A 17,669-nucleotide genomic window follows, 5' to 3' on the forward strand; every position below is an offset into this window, starting at 1 on the left:
TCTACAGTCAAACCCATTTCATACTATAAGTAGGACTGTGGGAGGAAGCAATGCTAACCTCTGCCCACAGCATGCCTCAGCCTGGCAAGCCAGACATCTTCCTGGCTGTAAGCTACCATGAGACTCCATACTGGTAACTGTTTGTGCATCACAGGAGCTCCTGACTCATTTAGTGCTGCAGTGCAATGGAAAGCTGGTGCAATGCAAGTTCACTGAAACTCTGTTCATCTAACACCACAAGATCTTGTGATAATCCTCTGCAACCTTTAGGAAAAGATGATCCCTGTACAACAAATGCGCATCTTCTAAATAAATAATCCCAAAATCAGGAACATCAATAACAAATCAAAAGTAAGGTTGAATAATTGGAACCATTCATTTGAGTGAGTCTCTAACATGAAATAATTGAGAAGAACCTCTCTCTAATGCTCCGGCAGAAAATCTCACTTTTACCCCTGCGGCAGTTGCACTGGATTATGATTCAGTTTCTTCTGAGTCACACTGACTTTGGCCACAAATGTGGTCTCTCCCCACTTTATTTAAAAACACTTCAGCAATTTCCATTTCCACCTTTGCGGCTATATGTTTTCACAAATCTGTTTGTGATGTTGAAGCTTGTTTCATATCTGCTCTAGGCTTTAATTTAAACCTAGGATCAAGTACAGCAGCACCCCAGGAAATATCCATTATTATGGATTGACAAAGGCAACACATGGCTTGACATCTGTTGTCCGGATTTGTGTAGAAATCATTCCACACCGAAGAGGTGGCTTTTTTGATATTTTGCCCAGGCATGACAATGGGCTTTTTCATCCCATGGCCAACAACTGTCTCCACTGGTGCCTTATTCAAACAAACCACATCACCATCAGAATCCTCATCGTCAACTTCCTCCGCAGCGCCAGCTACACCCATATCCTCCTCATGCAGGTGTACTTCTACAGTGACATCCTCAATCTCAATATGAGCAACTGGACTGGCGGTGCTCACCCCAGCACCTGCAGAGGGCGTGCAAATGGTGGTTTGCAAATGGTGGTGGCTCCTCTTCCCATACAGTGTTGGGAAGGTCAGGCCTAGACATCGCAACAGCGGACAGTGCAAGATCTCCTGCATTTTCACAACACCCCTTTAATTTTAGAGAATACAAGACAAGGCCAGTGTACATTTATTTTCACTGCACCCCTGTATTTTTTACAGCATACAGGACCAGTGTACTTTATTTTAACAACAGCACCCCTGTATTTTTATAGCATACAGGACCAGTGGGCTTTTATTTTAACAACTGCACCCCTGAATTTTTACAGCATACAGGGCCAATGTAATGTTATTTTAACAGCAGCACCCCTATATTTTTACAGCATACAGGAGGACAGTGCTCCTGCCCCCTGTACACAGTAACAGCCAGGACAGCAACACCCATATACAGCTGCAGCACCCCCTAACAGCACATGAAACACCAGTGACAGCCAGGACAGCACCCCTAACAGCACAGGTACACCACAGTGACTGGAGCAGCACCCCTACAGAGCACACACTGACCCCACCCGACGCCACCACCCACAGAGAGACAGAGGTCTGTCTCCCTCCTCCCCAAGTCCAGAGTGAAAACGGCGGTGATGCGCAGCTGTTTATATGGAATCCAAAACCCGTGAGATTCTGACAGTGAGATGATGATGTTTTGCCTCGTTCTGGTTTCCGAGTCTGGTGGGAAGTCCTGAACTGGATTCAAATCCGGGCTCTGAATGGGATGTTCAGGGTGGTTCGGTTCTGAGAACCGCTCCGGCTCATCTCTACTTTATACCCAGTAAGCAATTAACAGGCATAATGGAGACAGTGTGTCTCATTATAACTCAAATGTTGTTTTTTTTTAATTATTGAACCTATGCATACCTTTTGACCTGTGCGGAATCACACCAGCCTATCACACCAACATAGTGACACAAAGGGGTAGACAGTGAGAGTGGAACAGAGGGTTAGGATGAGAGTTGGCTTTATCTCCTTTGAAGGCTTAGTAAATAGACCCCATAGTCCGTTACAAATCCAAAGGTGTTGTTGATCCAAGTATAAGTATTACCAATTAGCAAGAATGGGTTACAGTGTAAGCCGTATGTGTACATAGATAAAGGTTCAAAAACATTTCTGTGAAAAAAATAATATTATTTAGCAGCAATGTGAAGTCAGTCTGTGCTGTGTAACCCTCCAGGGGAGCGCACAGGGAGATCCTGGCATCTGCAGTAAACTTGACCCTGTGTCACAGATTAAGGGCAGCACATTGATGGTTTGTTCCAGTTTCAGAAATCCATTTGAACCTGTACCTCATTATGGGGGGGTATTCAATTAAGTACATGGGATATTCAATTGCGACCGTTTTCGCCTGTTTTGTAATCCATTTTCGTCCATGACGTTTTTGTGGTTTGTTTTTGTCAAATCGGCATGGGTGAAAATTCCGGCCAAAATGGATGAAAACGCCTGCGAATTTGCCAAAACATGTGTATCAGTGGCGAATTCGCAGATACATGTGGTTTTCGCCAGCGTCAGATTTTTTGACCAGTTGAAAAAATAGCAATGAATAGGTCGAATGTAAATTTTACCTGAAAATGGGCAAAAAATGTGTTGAAAAAAATGGGACTAATTGAATACCCCCTATATATACACTTTGGGGGTCATTCCGACCCAATCGCTCGCTGCAGTTGTTCGCAGCGCAGCGATTGGGCCAAAAATTGCACATGCGCTGGCGCCCCAGTGCGCGAGCGCATGCCGGACAGTCATTACCTAGCGATTGCCTCTGCCTGATTGACAGGCAGAGGCGGTCGATGGGCGGGTGGGGGAGGCACGGCGGCATTAGGCCGCCATTTTGGGGTCGCGGTCCAGCCAACGCAGGCATGGCCGGACCATGTGGGGGGCGGGCCGCAGCGGCTGCGACCAGGGGCAGCTACGAGCAACTCCCGGCCAGCCGCAGGAGCTGCGCTGGCCGGGAGTTACTCAACAAGTACAAAAGCATTGCCGCTGTGCGATGCTTTTGTACTTGTGTGGGGTGGGCCGGGCAGACATGCGGGGCGGACTAGCCCTGTGCTGGGAATCCCCCCTCATGTCTGGGAACATGATCGTAGCTGTGCTAAATTTAGCACAGCTACGGCCGACTCGGAATGACCCCCTTTGATCTACTATCACACATTCCAAGACTGTTCGGCTCAAGGCTGCTACAAAGGGGGCTTATAAGCAAGGACAGAAGTCAGCAGTGATTGTAGCAATCACTATGTAATGAGTGGAGAGAGATCTGTCCTAATTCAGCAGCCCCCTTGGTCACTCTGACAGCTGGATCCAAGAGGCCAGTGCTTCCACTGTCTCTGGGAGTTATGCCACTAATACCTGTGCCTTATAGCTGTTTGATTTGAATACATTGCTTAAAGTAGCCTTAAACCTGTATCAAACTAATGTAATTCAGTTTATGTGACTGGGGAAATCAATGGTGGCAATTTAGGAGCAGAAATGCTCAATGACATCTTTATATACAGTCCCTAATTTATGCATTAACGATGTAGGCTTGTGGAGACCAGTGCTGCAGTTCTTATACGCACGCTGACCAATCTGTACTCTGATGTCTCTCTCCTCATCCCCATTGCTGTTGGTGCTGCACTCCAATCTGCTCTGCAGCCCCCCCCCCCCCCCCCCCCTTCTCCGCAGCCATTTTGCCTACTCTGCTGGGCACAGTCATGTTCCCAGAGGACAGCTGACTACCATCCACCAAACACAAGCTCCAGTCCGATCAGCTGGCTCCATCCTCCAATCACTGTGTGACAAGGGGGATAAAATCACTTCCAAAGCTCCAGCAAGATGGCCAGAACCAGAGACGTAACTAGACTTTTTGGTGCCCTGTGCCAGGGAGAGATTTGCCCCCCACACATTTTTTTCAATAGGGACATAAGGAGCATGCCTCATGGGGAAGGAGCATGACAAGACTGATCCCAGAGAAACCCCTTGCTATGATGCCCACAAATTTGGACACACTCCGCCTCCTGCTGCAGCATCAAGCAGACATGGCTCCCACAGGAATGCATGCGCCACTCTGTGTAAAATTGAAACTTACAGACACCTGATGTCACTGAAACTGCTCCTTATGAAATGAAGTCTCTGAGCACTGAGCAGTGTCAGAGTATAGGATCATTTACCTTACTCCAGCGTACAGCCTTGTGCCTCCCCAGTGTTCTGTACCTGCTTCCCCTGTGGTTTGTTTCTGATTCCTGCCATCCTAGTATCTGCCTCCTGACCTGCCCATCCAGTTCCCTTACGACCTTGTCTGTTCCACTTCGTCTCAGTGTTAAAGATTTCACAGTAGATTAGTAAACTAGCCTTATACATGGGAACACAGACAGAAGGCCACGACCTGCGTGGAGCGCAGCGAAGTCCAAACCTCCTTGCAGGGGTCCCTGGTGAACACTACCAAAATGTTACACTGTGCACCTCTGTACTGACTCCTTTAAGTACGGGTGTCATCCTCTAAATCCACCTGAGAGATTGTGACACATGACACATCACATAGCAGTGCTCTGCATCAAGGACAGACACCTTTTGCAGGTATCTGTGATAGCTCCTTTTATATTCTACACAATACACATTCCTGTAGCAAATACCCCTTTCACATAGCAAAAATAACCCGGTATCGACCCGGCAATATGACACGGGTCAGTGTGCAATGTGAAAGGGGCCTTGGAGAATCCTGGGTCGCCTTACCCGGTAATTCAACCCAGGTAATAAGAAGGGTTATTCTCGGGTTGAATACCGGGTCAGTGGCAGTGTAAACAGGTTCCCGGGTCAATGCGACCCGGGACCCATTTACTACATAGGGAGAGGCAGTGCGTAGATGAGCTCATCTCCCAGCGCCGCCTCCACCCTCGCTGCCGGCCCCACCCCCCCACCGCTATGGCAACCGACCCGTCATATTGACGGGTCGGGAAGCCAGCGCAGAGGCTCCAATGCCGGATCCCACCCGGAAAGGACTCGTTTCCAATTCCCGGGTGGGATCCGGCAATGGAGATGTGAAAGGGGTAATAGTGAACCCTTTGGCCTCTCTGTTTTAGAACACTGATGACGATAAGATTTGTCCCCATCTCTGAACATAGAGCATATTTTAGATTCCTGTGCTTTTCCAATCTTTAATCATTCCAACTTTTGTAGATGTAAGCACTTTACATTCCTTTTCTTGCAGTCAATTGCATTTTGACCTATTTTGCAATAACTGTAGCACTTGAACTTATATTTTCTGATTTTTACCCTTTTTGTATGCAATGTACAGTAGTAGTCTCAACATTTGAGTCACAGGGCACACATTATTGAAACTGTATTAACTTTGCTCTGACTGTGTCTTGGGATTGCTTTCCAGCAGAGCCGTAACTACGTGTGTGCCAAGGGGGCTTGGCACACAGCGCAGTTGCCCTGGGGGCGCACGGCCAGCGGCATGTAATGAGTCAAATTGACTCATTACATGCCGCCTCTAAGTCTCTGCGCCGTGCGCCGCGCTGTGAAGCTAGAAGACATCAGCGCCGGAGGCAGCGGAGAAGGAGGAGGGAGGGGGAGCAGGGAGCCGCAGCAGCGCTATGTTATTGGTAGTAAGCGCCGCTGCAGCATCCCCCTCTCCTTCCGTATTGGCTGCCCGGCAGCCAATACAGAAGGAGAGGGGGATGCTGCAGCGGCGCTTACTACCAATAACATAGCGCTGCTGCGGCTCCCTGCTCCCCCTCCCTCCTCCTCCTCCTCATCTCACTGCCTGCACCGAGGGAGCAGCACGAGGAGCCTGTCAGCGGGGAGAAGGTAAGTATATTCCCGCCCCCTCTCTCTCTCTCTCTCTCACTCTCTTTCTCTCTGTCTCTCTCTCTCTCTCTCTCTCTCTCTCTCTCTCTCTGTCTCTCTCTCGGACACCGCCTGCCGCAATGTGTAAAAAATGGGACTGGCTGCCGCAATGTGTAAAATGGGACTGGCTGCCGCAATGTGTAAAAAATGGGACTGGCTGCCGCAATGTGTAAAAAAGGGGGATGGCTGCCGCAATGTGTAAAATGGGACTGGCTGCCGCAATGTGTAAAATGGGACTGGCTGCCGCAATGTGTAAAAAATGGGGACTGGCTGCCGCAATGTGTAAAATGGGGTCCTGGCTGCCGCAATGTGTAAAATGGGGCTGGCTGCCGCAATGTGTAAAAAGGGTCTATCTGCCGCAATGTGTAAAAAGGGGGACTGGCTGCCGTAATGTGTAAAAAGGGGGACTGGCTGCCGCAATGTGTATAAAGGGGGACACCGTCTGCCGTAATGTGTAAAAACGGGGACGCTGTCTGCTGTAATTGTAAAAAAGGGACGCTGTCTGCCGCAATGTGTAAAAAGAAGGACCGGCTGCCGCAATGTGTTAAAAGGGAGACTGGCTGCTGTAATGTGTAAAAAGGGGGACTGGCTGCCGCAATGTGTAAAAAGGGTCTATCTGCCGCAATGTATAAAAAGGGGGACTGGCTGCCTCAATGTGTAAAAAAAGGGTCTATCTGCCACAATGTGTAAAAAGGGGGCCTGGCTGCCGCAATGTGTAAGAAAGGGCCCTGGCTGCCGCAATGTGTAAAAAGGGAGACTGGCTGCCGCAATGTGTAAAAAGGGGGACTGGCTGCCGCAATGTGTAAAAAGGGGGACACTGTCTGCTGTAATGTATAAAAGGGACTCTACCTGGTGTAGTGGCGCTACTGTGCACCGTAGTATGAATTGCTATTATTTTGTGGCCACGCCCCTTCTCCGTGAAGCCACGCCCCTAGAATATTTTTGCGCGCCGCAGGCGCGCACTGCCCCTATCTTACATGGAGGGGGCGCCACTGTCGTTTCTTGCACACAGCGCTAAAATGCCTAGTTACGGCACTGTTTTCCAGTGTCAGCTTCCAACACCACTACTAGAAAGTCATACGAAGGCATTAAGGGCTTCATTCAGACCTGATCACAGAAGCAAATTTGTCATCTAATGGGCAAAACTATGTGCACTGCAGGTGGGGCAGATGTAACATGTGCAGAGAGAGTTAGATTTGGGTGGGGTGTGTTCAAACTGAAATCTAAATTGCAGTGTAAAAATAAAGCAGCCAGTATTTACCCTGCACAGAAACAATATAACCCACCCAAATCTAAATCTTCCTGCACGTTACATCTGCCCCACCTGCACTGCACATGGGGCCTAATTCAGACCTGATCGTAGATGTGCTCATTTTAACACATCTACGATCAGTCTCACAGACATGTGGAGGGACGCCCAGCACGAGGCTAGTCCGCCCCGCATGTCAGGCTCTGCCACCCCCGCACAGGTACAAAGTAGCTCGCGGCAGCGATGCTTTTGTACCCGAGGAGTAGCTCCCTACCAGCGCAGCTCCTGCGTGCTGGCAGGGAGCTACTCATCATTTCCTGGAATGCAGCGGCTGCATGTGACATCACGCAGCCGCCACGGCCCTTTACCCGCACGGTCCGGGCACGCCTGTGTTGCCCCAATACGCCCTCAAAACATAATAGCTTTCATATACATGCACAAGGTTTTAAAAAAAGGTATTCTAAACAATGTTTTCCACCCAGCAGTAAGAGTGCGCCCGGTTCCTTGGGACACAGACAAGTGTCACCACCATGTAGGAGTTGGGTCCAGCATCTCACCTGAATGGTCATCCACGTCACAACTAGAGATGTGTGGCGGAAACTTTTCAGGTTTTGTGTTTTGGTTTTGGATCTGGATCTCCGCTCGTGTTTTGGATCTGGATTGGTTTTGCCAAAACCACCCTTTTTGGTTTTGGGTTTGGGTTTGGACCTGGATTTTTTTTTGAACACCCCCCCCCCCCCCCCCCCATAAAAACAGCTAAAATCACAGAATTTGGGGGTAATTTGATCCTACGGTATTATAAACCTCAATAACAATCATTTTCACTCATTTTTAGTCTATTCTGAACACCGCACACCTCACAATATTGTTTTTAGGCCAAAAGCTTGCACTGAGGTCGCTGGATGACTAAGCTAAGCGACACAAGTGGGACACCAGGCCCGTCTAGGAGTGGCACTGCCATGGCAGACAGAATTGAAGTTTTAAAAACTAGGACCCAAAGAGCACATAATGCAAAAAAAAAAAAGAGTTGCAAGATAGAATTGTCCTTGGGCCCTCCCACCGACCCTTATGTTGTATAAACAGGACATGCACACTTTAACAAACCCATCATTTCAGCGACATGGTCTGCCACACGACTGTGGCTGAAATGACTGGTTGGTTTAGTCCCCCACCAAAAAAGAAGCAATCAGTCTCTCCTTGCACAAACTGGCTCTACAGAGGCAAGATGTCCACCTCATCATCATCCTCCTATTCCTCACCTCTTTCACTGTGTACATCCTCATCCTCACAGAGTATTACTTCGTCCCCACTGGAATCCACCATCTCAGGTTCCTGTGTACTTTCTGGAGGCAATTGCTGGTAAAGGTCTTCCCGGAGGAATTTATAATTTATTTTGATGAACAGCATCTTCTCCACATTCAGTGGAAATAACCTCCTATGCCGATCGCTGACAAGGTTACCGGCTGCACTAAACACTCTTTCAGAGTACACACTGGAGGGGGGGCAACTAGGGTAAAATAAAGCCAGTTTGTGCAATGGCCTCCAAATTGCCTCTTTTTCCTGCCAGTATGCATATGGACTGTCTGACATGTCTACTTGGATGCTGTCACTCATGTAATCTGCCACCATTCTTTCAATGGTGACAGCATCATATGCAGTGACAGTAGACATGTCAGTAATTGTTTGCTCCTTCAGTCCGGACCAGATGTCAGTACTCGCTCCTGACTGCAGAAAAAGGGTAATAAATAATACCCAAAGGTATTCTGGCGTTATGAGGCGAGGTGCTCAGCTAAGCAGCAGCCAATGTTTAGAGGGAAGTCATGCCCAATATATTGCACTGAAAGAAGAAAGGAAGGCTGCGTTACCAGAGGAAAGAACAATATAATTCACTAAATGTGTAAAATTTTAAGACAATTTATTTAAAAAAACAATAACTCATTAAAAAGCAACAATATTCTGTGCAGTGATATTATGCCATGTGCATGCATAAAGGATAGAGTTTACCCAAGGTGTTGGTTCAGGACATATATTATGTAAATTCTGTGGGATCCATTTCAAATTTTGCCCTTAAATTATGTAAATGTCCAGTTATAATCCACTGTGGAGAGTTCCTTTTAGATGGTATTTAGAGAGTCCAATACAAATTCCATATGCCGCTAGAGGATTGAATACAGTGTCCCATAAATGATGAGTACCTTATGCAGTGCGGTAATTGGATGGTGCCTCTCTAGGACTCCTCTGGATAGCTGGAAGATGGTGAGGGCTGGTTCGGGTCCAATTGAAAGTTGTCCTGCTCCAAGGGGTAATTGCTCCTGACTGCCCTGCATCACCGCCAGCGGGTGGGTTAGGAAATTGTGTTCTTTTTCTTGCAGCCCAGTTGCAGGAGAAAATGAAGGAGGAGTTGTTGACGGATCACGTTCCACTTGAGTTTACAATTTTTTTCACCAGAAGGTCTTTGAACCTCTGCAGACTTGTGTCTGCCGGAAAGAGAGATACAACAAAGGCCCTCATTCCGAGTTGATCGCTCACTACGGATTTTCGCAGCACAGCGATTATGGCAGAATGGGGATAATCTGCGCATGCGTATGCACCGCAATGCGCATGCGCGTCGTACGGGTACAATGAGCATCGTGGTTTTGCACAGGTTCTAGCGACGCTTTAAGTCTCACTGGCGAACAAAAGGAAATTGACAGGAAGTGGGAGTTTCGTGGGCGGCAACTGACCGTTTTCTGGGAGTGTTTGGAAAAAAGGCAGGCGTGGCCGGGTGTTTGCTGGGCGGGAATCTGATGTCATTACCGTGTCACTCGTCGCAGCAATCATCGCACAGATTAAGTAACTACAGGGCTGGTCTTGTTCTGCACAAAATGTGTTTGCAGCCGCTCTGCTGCACAGGCATTCGCACTCTTGCTATGTTAAAATACACTCCCCCGTGGGCGGCGACTAAAAGTAGCTAGCTAGCGATCAACTTGGAATGAGGGCTGTCAAAGTCGAAAAATATTTCAGTACACACATCACGTACAAACTACACACAGATGGCTATCAAAACACATTACATATTTAATCCAAATATTGCACAATGTACACATAGTCTCCCTGCACCACATCAGTAAGTTACAACAGTTTAAATGGTAACAGAACAAAGGGATTCACCTTTACATGATAGGAGGGGACAGAACAAGGTTATAAGGTGGTGTTTGGTATCCAGCTGTAGGGTATTTTAAGGGTAATATTCCGGTGTTGGTTTGAATAAGATTGCATGTTCCTGCGAATAGTTATGTGTAGGAGCAGAATATAGATATAAACTGTATTTACTGTACATTAAGTATGCGGCGGGAACCCATAGGAGACCACCCACAAGTGCATCTTGAACAGACATCGCCCACCTATTCAAACCGACCTATGACCTCTCCTGTACTGTAAATGACCATCCCTGTGTCCAATGGACAAAGAGATTACAGTGTCCATTGTGTTAAGTTTTGGAAGATTGTATAAAAGTGCCTGCTGCAGGCTTGGTCACACAAGACTCACAAAGTTATCTATCTAGATGACCGAGGACCAGACTGGGTAGCGCGGCGAAATCCAAACAAGTATGTATCATTGACTGTAGCCATTATTCTTTTGTATTGTATTGCTTTGTTATTGTAACCCCCTTTCAGTAATAATATGCTGTGGTGTCGGAACCCAGCAGTTTAATTACAATCTGGTGTCGTGTCTTCCTTTCCCTGCTAAGGTTTAAAGTGTATTACTATCGCATGCATAGCTGTTAAGGGTTCACGGTGTAACATTTGGTGTGTACGTGCTAAGTGTACTTTGTACAGCCAGCGCGGCGTTTGTCTGGAAAGTCCGTACTCGGTACGGGACTCTGTACGCTAACGGTGTAATAAGTACGTAGGTTGAGGATTAAGTGTAGCGGCCGCAGCTGCTTCATTTAAAGTGTATGAAATGTCTTTTTAAAGTGTTGCTTTTAGTCCTGTACGTAAATCAGCATTCTCAATTGAGGGCATCGTCCGGTTTTCCACATACTCACAGCCTAACAGGTCACAGCAGACTTAATCTATCAGCAAAAGGTTGGACAGAAAGTATCCTACATAACCTTTTCTTGGTCGATGGATACACTGAAAACCCTACTTGTGTGCTGATTAGATGACGTCTGCTCTGTATGGTTTGTAGAGATGCTGGTAGAACCCTTAAAATAAACAGGAAAAAAGCTATTTAAAAATTTGTGAATTTTTTTGGGGCACCAAAAGCGTACACAACAAAAGGCACCCATACTTTGCATACCCTCTCACATTGTTGCCATAAGACTCAGATTGCTAGATTAATTTAGATCTGAGTGAAACCAGATACATTTGTTGCTATATAGTTAAAACTAAAATAAATGTTTAAGGAAGTAAGTGTAAAGCACAAATGCAGTCTGGCCTGGTTGTAAAGGTTTATACAGAAAAAAACTGGGTTTTGTGTTAAGTGAGCGATTATAGGTAGTATTGCTCACATTTATAGAAGTTGTGGGATTTGTTTTACTGCGGACGTACGGTTTTGTACACGTGTCTCGGACAAAGTACAGGACTGCGCATGTGGCGTAAAAGACACGCACGGTCGCGTGTTTATGCAAAGTGCGTAAAAGTACGGGCGCTAAGTACAAATTACACAATAGTGTCATTTAGCTAAAAGGTGGGACAGTAGCCATGCTACAATAGCACAAAACTGCCCGTTTTCTAAAACAGATTAGTATAAAACTTTTGTTTAAAACTGTATTGCCTCTGGGAGTAAAGCTGCCTATCTGAATGAATCCAAATTTTCTGTACAGAAAAACAAAGTGTATTTGAGTGAGCGAACGTAAGAGTGAACGTATTGAACTCTTGAAATCGGGTCCCGTGGTACATCAAGTAAGTATAGGCTTGGTGGCGTGAGGCGGCTGACTCACGTTAATATAGATTAAAATACACAAATCATGAGGAGATTTGCAGAGGAGCGTGATAGTGCATAGTATTGCGACGTATTGAAGTAAAAAGGTTTTTTGTATTACGCTCCGAACTGAGGGTCACAGTTTGTACATTGACCCGTGGTCGTACTGCAGATAGGTAACAAGTACCTATACGCTGTACGATTGGACCGCGAGTTTGTCGGTGTGATATATACAGCGCAACTTGATACCCCTTTTACGAGCTTTTGCGTAGAATCGCGGTATCAGTAGTGCTGTGTAGAGCATACGCAAACGTGATTTGTGTATAAGTGTATAGGGAGTTTTCGCTGGTCTCTCTCAGGAAAATCTCCAGCGGCAGATATTTACTGGAAAAGGTAAGTTACTCCTAACACTTCCAGTAAATAGAAACTAGATAGGGCCTCACTCGGTTCGCAGTGTTCACTATTGGAGTGAGTTGTGGTACTCAGCGGAGAAGGAGCGAGTGAAAGCGCTAGGTGTCTTTCACCGTCTATCTGCTGTGTGCATTGGGGATTGCGTTTATTGGCAAAAAGTCCGCGATTGGATCCAATTGCACAAGCAGTGGGCGTTTAGCAGCCAGGGTTCAGGCTGAAGAAGTGGGACCGAGAAGGTCAGCAAGGTTTATTATGTGTGAAAAGTATGGTTCACACACGGAGGCTTTTTGCAATGAATGGATATGTATGACTGACAAAGATAGGGTACCATTCCCTACAGTGGGCAGCTTTGAACCAGAGGTATTGCAGTAAAATATGTCTTCTTAAATCCAGAAAACAAAGGATTAGACATAACGATTGTTTAAAATTATGGCAACTAGAGGGGGAGATGCAAAGGGAACAAACTCGTAAAGCAGGTTCCAAACCTAGCAGCAATGGAGACACAAACACACCATTACCGACACAGGTCGAAGGAAAAAAGATGGCTGCAATCAATGGTACATCTGTAAATGATATTAGTATGCAAGAGCAATGTATTAACCCTAACCTTTGCAAGTTGTATCCTGTTTTGAAGTCTTTTCAAGGTCATAGGTCACAGGAAGATGAAGGATCCAGCAAATCACAGCTCTCATTCAGGCAGTCGCTTTGCAAGAAACTCATGTGGGGCCTGTCCACCCAGTTAGAGCAGTACCAGTGTTCCCCACTGAAAGAACTGGTGAGGTCACAGCTACGGGTAAGTGTGAGACGGGTCATTGCACAGAGACAACAACACCTTACAGTAAACAGATTAGAAACGGAATGGTAGGATTACATCCTGTCTTGGAAATAGTTACTCCCAATGGGGGAACCGATAGTCAGGGAGTAATCCTCACCAGGAATAATGAAATGCATTGCCCGTGGTCCAGAGCTGAGCTGCGGTCAATCATTTCAGACTTCCCCGATCCCTGGAAGTATTTAGCCAGATGTCAGAAGTTTATCAGAGATCTGGGTAATGCTTATGAACCAGCTAATAAAGATTGGCGGATACTCTTAAAAGCGTTCCTACCCCCTAATATTGACACCCAAAAATTTTTATCACTGATTGTAGGTTAGAGTCGGATAGTCCTATGACTGACAGAAACAATCAGGAAAATATAGAACAAATTAATAGGCAACTAGAGTTGTGTTTCCCCATTAATGTTAAGTGGAAAAGAATTTTCTCCATAAAACAGAGGGAAAATGAAATAGCATCTGAATATTTTCATCGGGCCCTGCAAACAATGGATAGATACATTGGGGTATCAGATACAGGGAACGATGCGAATCACAGGGAGGTGGCTGTCTCTGTGCTAATGGACGGACTCAATAAGGCAGTTAGGGACAAGGTACAAGCATCTTTGCCTAATTGGAGAGGGGCCACAGTAGCTTGTGTTAGAGCATGCGCAATTGAACATCATAAGAATATTGCTAGATATAGAAAACAGGAGGAGAAGCTAATGACAATAAGTCTACAGGCTCTTGCAGCAAAGCCTCATCAACCAAAATCCCAGACCCCTGCTGTTTGGAAAATACCTATAATATGTTACACTTGTAGGAAGGAAGGGCATTTTGCTAGAAATTGTAGGTATTGTAGAACACATAGTCAACATAGACCCCTAGACAGAGAAAACAAGCCACAGTATTAAACACATAGACGGGATCAAGGGACATATAGTAAGGAATCACGAGCCATATAGAAAACACAGATTTGATTAATGGGAAGAACAGAATAAATGCAACTTTACCCTTTTGACAGAACTTGCTGGGGTTAGGCGGAGGCCTCTAAACTTTTGCTTCTTTCTTTAGTAAAAATGGCCCCTGATTAACATAACAGGAGTTTTGTTAGAGATGGTATACATATTGAGTGCTCCCGCCAAGGAAGCACAAAGTATGTTGGATACCCACGAAGACTAATATTGCATTTCACTGTTCTAGATGCATGTCCATCACAGGTAGAGGAAATTATCTCACAGATACCGGGTTCCTATGAATTTAGGATGGACAGGACACTGGATTGATGGCTGGGATAATCCCAGTAGATATAGGACACATTTTTTTTTTTTTTTTTTAGGAGGTATAGACAGTAGAGAATCACTTCCCCATAGTGCCCAATCCAGTTGTCAAAATTTAATAAAATCCTCTTTGCCTCCATAAACTTACTTGTTACTAACTTCTATGTGATTTTTCTTTAAAGTTTCCTCCTCATCTCTTACGTTCACCAACAGGAGGGTACAATACATGGACCCGATTACAGTTCAAACGCCACATGCCTACTCGGTCTTTCAGAGCTCTGCCCAAATCCAGTATATCTCACCAGCATAAGGACAGAAGGTCACCAGTATTAATGCAGTGTGCCTGGTCATGCACAAAGGGTGGAGAATGAGAATACTGGTGAAGGGAGACTGTGTACAGACACTGATATGCATGATGGTAAATTAAAATTGAAAAAGATTTGTGTTCTTACAGGAAAGGGCGGTCTGGAGGTCAAAGGGGTATGGCCAGGAATCCTCAGGATTGTGGACAGGTGAACAAGGTAAGGCGGCACACGGTCTGACTCATCTGGGCAAAGAGGGTATGTGCAAGCTGGTAAGAGCATACTGGTGTGCGCCAGGATTCTCTTCTCATGCAGGTAAAAGAGCATTGACATGCTTTACTTGCTTGAGGAAGAATATTGGAAAGTCAATACCAACAGAACCATCCCATATCCCTCCGACAGAAGGACCTTTTCAGGTAATACAAATCGATTTCATACAGTTACCACCCTGTAGGAATTTGAAATATGTGTTAGTTTGTATTGATGTATTTTCCAACTGGGTAGAAGCATTCCCTGCTGCCACAAATACTGCTACGTTCACTGCAAAGAAAATTGTACAGGAATTTGTGTGTAGATATGATATCCCTAGAATAATTGAAAGTGACAGGGGTACCCATTTTACAGGTGAAGTATTTCAGGTCATGTACAAACTGATGGGAATTAATAGCAAGCTGCATACTCCGTACCGTCCACAGGCGAGTGCAAAGGTAGAGAGAGAGAACAGTACTATTAAGAACAAGCTGAGCAAATTAATGGCTGAAACTGGATTGTAGTGGCCAGAAGCTTTGCCACTAGTGTTGTACAGCATCAGAACCACTCCCAGGTCCCCCCTTAAACTATCACCCTTTGAAATTCTTTTTGGTCAACAACCTCATGTAATGATAGACCCCCAGGATGATTTGAAATGTAATAATGAAGTGACTGTGAAATATTTGGTTGGGATGAGCCAGCAGCTGAGAAATCAACAAAGAAATTTAAAGCTGGTGATTCCTGAACTACCGAACAGTAATTGTCATGACATTGAGCCTGGGGATTATGTGATGATTTGAAATTTCTTACGCTCAGGTTGCCTCATAGACAGGTGGGAAGGACCATACCAAGTCTTGTTAACCAGCACGACAGCATTGAAGGTCGCCGAAAGAGAGACTTAGGTCCACTCGTCCCACTGCAAGAAGGTCGCTGACCAGGAGAGAACTCGTGACAAAGAGCAGAGTGTAGAGAATCTCGTATCACTGGAGTGTTTGTTCCGGGAAAGTTGAGAGGCAGGACTGTTGAAGGGCACCTGAGCACAGAGAGTAACAAGATCTAGAACGGTTGTTGTACCATTTTCTTTTTTCACCTCCCCCTGCATTTTCCTTTCTTTTCTCCTTCTTATCTTCCTCTTTTCCCCTAACGAAATGGATCGATCACAAGAGACTGCGTTTCGGGTTCTGTTAATAATTCTGGTTTTGATCAGGACAGTTTGTTTTGGTGAGGGTCCCAGAGAGGTCGAGCAGGGATCTGGAATGGGTTCTGATGGCAAGTATAAATTTGTAGGATCTCAGGATCAGCACATCACTTTAGTAAAGGCTGGCATCAGTAAGCGCTCTGGTAGTCAGGGAGCTCGGAGGCACTGTGAGGGGTTATTGTCTGATGAAAATTGTATTTGTAGGAATTGTGAGAATATAGTAGAGGATGGGTGCATCCAGAGATGTCAGTCCAACCTTAATATCGACATGGGCCGTCATCCGTTGAGTGATTACCACTCACTAGTGGGTAAGGTCTTAAACCAGACAGAATGCTGGGTGTGCTCACAGGTACCTCAAGGTCAGAGTAAGTCAGGATTAGTAACGTACCCTTTAGCAATAGATTAGGTACTTGAATTGCAAGGTGGGAGACCAGTGGACAAGAAATTCAATATCTCTAGGCCCCCTAGCTTGAAGCTCCACCAGTACAACGTAGATAGGTCCCTGTTGTGTTTCAATATTTCCAATTACCGAAAACACGGATATTGGGAAGTGACTTGGAATAACCAGACAATGACTTTTTCACACAGAGCTGATAGGATTCCTATTGACTCTGAACTTGTACGCAAGATAGCCAACAGTGGGAGGTATTTTTGATATAGGTATACACGTGGAAGTAAGACCATGTGGGTTGGAAAAGTATTGTCAGGGTATTGTGCCCATATCATCCAGCCCGATACTTGTACTGAGCAGATGGGAGAACTAGGGATTGGTTTCTTTACTTGGAAAATTTGCAATATGGTGATGTTATATTTTGTCCCCTATGTTCTCCCAGATGATGCCTATTTCGTATGTGGGAGGAAGGCATACAAGTGGCTTGCCCCGAGCTCAGAGGATTTGTGTTATATTGGGAGAGTACTGCCAGAGGTCATGACCATAACCAATGATAAGATGAAAGATGTTCACCGCAGTGCTCAGGCTCCTTATACTCATACTCACTATGAACACATCATCAAGAGACACCTCATAGATAGGGCAGAGCACGCAGCCTCTGATTTGATCCACGAATCCACCGGGATTCAGTTCCTTCTCGCATTAGACATCACCCGTACTGCCAGAGGAACTATAAATTATAGGTATATCCATGCGCTAGCGAACTTGATAGATAATATCACTGAGATGTATGATGACACCTTCAGGTATACGGGAAGGGAGTTACAAGCTTACAAGAAGGAACTGATTCAGCACAGGATGGTCATTAAATATGTCACAGCCGTGACAGGTGGATACTGTGTTACTCTGGCAACTCAATATGGTGTGAAGTGCTGTACTTATATTACAAACAGCACTGACGACCCAACGGAGATTATCGGACGAAAGATGGATGATATCTTGCAGTTGAAGTGGGAGTTCAGTAGGA

This window comes from Pseudophryne corroboree, chromosome 4, assembly GCF_028390025.1.
Source record: "Pseudophryne corroboree isolate aPseCor3 chromosome 4, aPseCor3.hap2, whole genome shotgun sequence".
NCBI classification, from domain to species: Eukaryota; Metazoa; Chordata; class Amphibia; order Anura; family Myobatrachidae; genus Pseudophryne; species Pseudophryne corroboree.